We start from the raw sequence: 6,474 nt of genomic DNA, 5'->3' as shown, positions 1-6,474 counted from the left end.
TATAAGAAACAAGGGAATGTCCCAGAATGAGTGGTCCCGAGGGGAGAGGAGGGGGAGGGCGGGAGAGAGAGACGGAGAGAGAGAGGGGGGGGTTGGGGAGGGAGATCTGAGGGGGAGGGGACGGGAAAATATAAGTTTATGAAATAGGAAGCATATTTTTGTAATATTCCTACTTTTTCGAATTTCTTTAAAATAAATAAAAATAAAATCGAGGAAGATGTTAAAAAAAGAAAAAAGGAAAAAGGATTGCATGTGATGTCAAAGCAGCACTTCCAATAGGCAAAATAGTGGCGATAAGAAGAAGGGCACCCAAAAATCACAAGGGCGTAAAACTTGCCACAAATTTGTTGACGAGAGATTATGGCGTGCTATAAACTGATGCAAAAAAAAAGAAAAAAAAAAAAAAAAAAGGAAAGCTGTAACCTCATAAAGTATATTGTGACAGACCCAAACAGGACAGAAGGTTTTTTGAGGGGACTAGGGGAAAGCCTTCTCCATGGGCTATAATCAGTGGAAGGGTCTGCCACAGGTACGCATTTTGTCACATCCAGGACGTCATCAGGAGGCATGGGTGCCGCCATCTCTTCCACCCTTTATATCAGGGATCCTCAAACTACGGCCCTCCAGCTGTTGTGAAACTACACATCCCATGAGGCATTGTAAAACTCTGACATTCACAGACATGACTAGGCATGATGGGAATTGTAGTTCCTAAACAACTGGAGGGCCGTAGTTTGAAGACCCATGCTTTATATACTACACCTTTGTCTGTAATTAGATGACAAATTTACAAGTGCCAGATGTTACAAATATGAATTTAATTGTCCCTTGTATGTTATAGCCAGGTGAATTTTAACAGTTAACTTTAAACTGATAAGTTGTAAAGATTGAAATCATCACTTATGGATACTTTTGGGGACCATAAATTATTGCGATTTCCCAGGTGTGCGCAGTTTTAAAGTAGAACTGTAGGCAAAACATTTTTTTTCCTTTTGAATAGAAAAAGGGAAGGTTATAACCCCCCGTCAGATTTTTTTTCACATTCTCTTCACGATTGCGGAGATTTCCCTTCATTTCCTGTCCCATGTCCAAACAGGAAGTGAGAGCAAATCCCAGCATATTAACACCTTTCTGCCTGGCCGTCATTGTGCTATTGGTTCCAATGTTCTGACTTGACATCCTTCAGAATAAGCCACTATGCGTGCCCCCTGGGGGGCCCGGACACACCGCATCTCCGATCACAGTAAAGAGCCTATCAGTTGGCTCTTTACCATGTGATCAGCTGTGTCCAATCACAGCTGATCACAGTGTAAATAGGACATGAGTAGAGGAGAGCCGATAAGCAGCTCTCCTGACCGGGGGGGGGGGGGGGGGGCTGTCTGGGCTGATAATCAGTGCATTGATTATCAGTGCAGCCTCATAATCATTTTTTTCATCAACTATTTCACTTATAGTTGGATTCACCTCGTTGAGATATACATTTTTTCACATATTTGGGACTATTGAGCTACACATATGGTCAACGTTCTTAGAGATTGACTTTTTTCATGTTTTATGTGTTATATGCACGTATTTTGGCCTATTGAGTTATTATTTTTATGGTTGATGTCATATCACGTTTCTTGTTTACCCATTAGCGCTGCATTTATATATATATATATATATTTACACACTACAATACTGCCCTGGTACCCAGTAAGAGGTAATGATGTGCAGTAACCTCTAAAAACCAATCACTGAGTGTTAATATTGTGCAGTAACCTCTAGCAACCAATCAGTCAGCGGTTATGATGTGTAGTAACCTAGCAACCAATCAGTGAGCCTGGAACAATCAGTGAGATGTGATCCAGATGTTTGTTTACATTATTAAAGTTTTTTTTATAAGTCTATGTGTGTGTTTGTTTTTTGGGATGTTGGGGTGGCGAGCAAAATTTCTAGGGGTGGGGGGCCAGGAAAATATTTGCTCAGGGTCAAGTCAATATTAAAGACCCCCTGGGTGTCCTCAGGCTGGTGGGGTGAGCGGGCAGCCACATACTGGGGTAAAGCCATGGAGGATCCAGCCAGCTATAACAACCCCCCCCCCCCCCACTCTGAGAACATTTCATCAGCTGCAGTCAATGGCAGGCTCAAATGCCGTCCTAGCCTTCTCCCAAAGCTGGCACCCCATTGCATGGTAGGAGTAGGTAGTTCTCTACACCACACACTAGACTTGGCCCACTGATGCCTGCGCACTGCAGAGACTACACCTCCCAGAATGCACTGTTGCGCTCAAAGCAAATGTGTCGGCTTCTCCCGCTTGTAGTAGGGGACGGCAGAGTGTATAGAGGGATCATCTGTCTGTACCCTGTCTGCGGTGGAATCGTCTGTGGCTCTAATGTTTGGTGGCTGCTGCAGCAATGTGGTATTATCGTGTTAGCCGGGTGAGAGTTTTCTTGTCATTACCATTATAAGACCATCTCTTGTATCATGTCTGCACAGTCTTTGACCATCTCCTCTATCGTGTCCCCACAGTCTCTAACCATCTCCTGTATTACAGCCACACAGTCTCTGACCATGTCTTGTATCATGTCTGCAGCCTCTGACCATCTCTTGCATCAAGTCTGCAGCCTCTGACCATCTCTTGCTTCAAGTCTGCAGCATCTGACCATCTCTTGTATCATGTCTGCAATCTCTGAAGATCTTTTGTATTATGGCTGCATGGTCTTTGACCATCTCCTGTATCATATCTTGACAGTCTCTGACCATCTCTGGTATTATGTCTACACAGTCTCTGACCATCTCCTGTATCATGCCTGCATCCTCTGACCATCTCTTGTATCATGTCTGCAGCCTCTGACCATCTCCTGTATCGTGTCCGCACAGTCTCTAACCATCTCCTATATTACAGCCACACAGTCTCTGACCATGTCTTGTATCATGTCTGCAGCCTCTGACCATCTCTTGCATCAAGTTTGCAGCCTCTGACCATCTCTTGTATCATGTCTGCAGTCTCTGAAGATCTTTTGTATTATGGCCGCACGGTCTTTGACCATCTCCTGTATCATATCTTTACAATCTCTGACCATCTCTTGTATTATGTCTACAGAGTCTTTGACCATCCCCTATATTATTGCCGCACAGTCTCTGCCCATATCATGTATTATGTCTGCAGCCTCTGACCATCTCCTGTATCATGTCTGCAGTCTCTGACCATCTCCTCTATCATGTCTGCATTCTCTGACTATCTCTTGTATTATGGCCACACAGTCTCTGACCATCTTCTGTATCATGTCTGCAGTCTTTGGGTGGGGTCAGACGTGTGTGTACTATGGAGAAGATAGCACAGGATGAAACCAGAGCCACCAAGCTGGAGCCCAGAGAGGACCATCTGACTGAGCCCCTTCCTGTTCCAACACGACTGCGCACCAGTGCACAAAGCAAGGTCCATAAAGACACGGATGAGCGAGTTTTGGGTAGAGGAACTTAAATGGCCTGCACAGAGTCCTGACCTCAACCCGACAGAACACCTTTGGGATGAATTAGAGCGGAGACTGCAAGCCAGGCCTTCTCGTCCAACATCAGTGCCTGGCCTCACAAATGCTCTTCTGGAAGAATGGTCAAACATTCTCATAGACACACTCCTAAACCTTGTGGACAGCCTTCCCAGAAGAGCTGAAGCTGTTATAGCTGCAAAGGGTGGGCCAACTCAATATTGAACCCTACGGACTAAGACTGGGATGACATTAAAGTTCATGTAAAGGCAAGCGTCCCAATACTTTTGGCAATATAGTGTATATTTAGATGTAGTGTAATTGCTTCTCTGACTGATGTCTTGTTTTCTCATTTTAGTGATTATGTATGCAGTATTTCTAACGTTTCCCAAAGTAGCCAATGATGAAACATGTTGATCGACAGATCTGCAGCATCTGTGTGATGTTATCATGTCACTATGGAGCAAAATTTCTGAGGAACATCTCCAACACCTTGTAGAACCTATGCCAAGCAGAATGAAGGTCAAAAGTGGTCCAAACCGCTACTAGCATGGAGGATCTAATAAAGGGGGTCCAACCCGCTACTAGCAAGGAGGACCTAATAAAGGGGGTCAACCCGCAACTAGCAAGGAGGACCTAATAAAGGGGGTCCAAGCCGCTACTAGCATGGAGGACCTAATAAAGGGGGTCCAAGCCGCTACTAGCATGGAGGACCTAATAAAGGGGGTCCAACCCGCTACTAGAAAGGAGGACCTAATAAAGGGGGTCCAAGCCACTGCTAGCATGGAGGACCAAATAAAGGGGGTCCAACCTGCTATTAGAAAGGAGGACCCAATAAAGGGGGTCCAAGCCGCTACTAGCATGGAGGACCTAATAAAGGGGGTCCAACCCGCTACTAGCATGGAGGACCTAATAAAGGGGGTCCAACCCGATACTAAAAAGGAGGACCTAATAAAGGGGGTCCAACCTGATACTAGAAAGGAGGACCTAATAAAGGGGGTCCAACCCGCTACTAGCATCGAGAGCCTAATAAAGGGGGACCAACCCGCTACTAGCATGGAGGACCTAGTAAAGGGGGTCCAACCCGCTACTAGCATGGAGGACCTAGTAAAGGGGGTCCAACCTGCTACTAGCATGGAGGACCTAGTAAAGGGGGTCCAACCTGCTACTAGCATGGAGGACCTAATAAAGGGGGTCCAACCCGCTACTAGCAAGGAGGGGGCCGATGAGTGTATATATTTATATTATTTAGGTAACTCTGTTTTTTGGGGAAGTACCCCGTGAGGCCAACCCTCTGATCGAACAGCCCAGTTGTCAGAGGCGCTCATGGAAAATCAGTAAAGACTTCTTTATTCTTTTTCTATAACACCCGTGATTAGACAGACCCGGTATAATGAGGTGCTCATAAATAATAAGTCATTGAGTCTTAATCTTCTTTTACTTAAAGCAAAAGTGTAATATACACATATAATGCATTCCCTTGTGCCCCTCCCCCGATCAACAAGTAATTACATGTTTCAATCAAAAATTTAAATTTTTTAGAAAATAAAATAAATTTTTTAGACCCAGTATAGTCATCACTGGGCCTGTCTGCAAACCTTTGCTTGTAGCAAGATCAAATTTGGTGCGGAGAGCATGCAGGCTTTTTTTAGGTTTGGCGTAATTTGCTCTCCTGCTCTTCCCAAGCACTGTTTGAAAGGACACATACCTTTGGACATGCGTCCCAGATAGCCACTGGGCGATGCAGATTTTTAGCTGTGCGATCTGCTGATCAGTGATCAAAAACTCATCAGCAGATTGCACAGCTGTGTTCTAAACAGTAGGCTGGGGACGTGTTCTTTCAAACAATGCTTGGAAAGAGCATTACAGCGACTGATACCAACCCTAAAGAGCAAAAATTACGATTGAAGGACTTCAGACAGGAAGGGAAAGCGGGTGGAAGATGGCGCTGCAGCTTCAGAAGCTTCTGTTGTGAAGATGGAAATTTGCAGGCAATTGAGAATAATACCAGAGAGGGACTTGCTACAAGAGAAAAAAAAATGATGAAGCTTTTGCTTTAATGCTGATGATTACACAGACCTGGCACAGTGAGTATGTGATCCCATACTGATTTTGTACGTTTGCCCACTGACAAAGAAATGATCAGTCTATAATTCTATTGGTCGGTTTATTTTAACAGTGAGAGACAGAATAACAAAAATATCCAGAAAAACTCATTTCAAAAAAGTTATAATTTGATTTGCATTTTAATGAGTGAAATAAGTATTTGATCCCCTATCAATCAGCAAGATTTCTGCCTCCCAGGTGTCTTCTATACATGTAACAAGCTGAGATTAGGAGCACTCTCTTAAAGGGAGTGCTCCTGATCTCAGCTTGTTACCTGTATAAGAGACACCTGTCCATAGAAGCAATCAATCAGATTCCAATCTCTCCACCATGGTCGAGACTAAAGAGATGTCCAAGGATGTCGGGGAGAAGATTGTAGACCTACACAAGGCTGGGATGGACAACAAGACCATCGCCAAGCAGCTTGGTGAGAGGTGATAACAGTTGGTGCGATTATTCGCAAATGGAAGAAGCACAAAATAACGGTCAATCTCCCTCGGTCTGGGGCTCCATGGAAGATCTCACCTCGTGGAGTTCCAATGATGATGAGAACGGTGAGGAATCAGCCCAGAACTACACGGGAGAATCTGGTCAATGATCTCAAGGCAGCCGGGACCATAGTCACCAAGAAAACAATTGGTGACACACTACACCGCGAAGGACTGAAATCCTGCAGCACCCGCAAGGTCCCCCTGCTCAGGAAATCACATGTACAGCCCGTCTGAAGGTTGCCAATGAACATCTGAATGGTTCAGAGGAGAACTGGGGGAAAGTGTTGTGGTCAGATGAGACCAAAATCGAGCTTCTTGGCATCAACTCAACTCACCATGAAGGAGAATGCTGACTACCCCAAGAACACCATCCCCCGCCGTCATACATGGAGGTGGAAACATTATGC

The sequence above is a fragment of the Lithobates pipiens genome, unplaced genomic scaffold (assembly GCF_037356315.1).
Source record: "Lithobates pipiens isolate NorthernLeopardFrog02 unplaced genomic scaffold, aLitPip1_a1.2 Scaffold_19, whole genome shotgun sequence".
NCBI classification, from domain to species: domain Eukaryota; kingdom Metazoa; phylum Chordata; class Amphibia; order Anura; family Ranidae; genus Lithobates; species Lithobates pipiens.
This window is presented reverse-complemented; position numbering follows the sequence as displayed.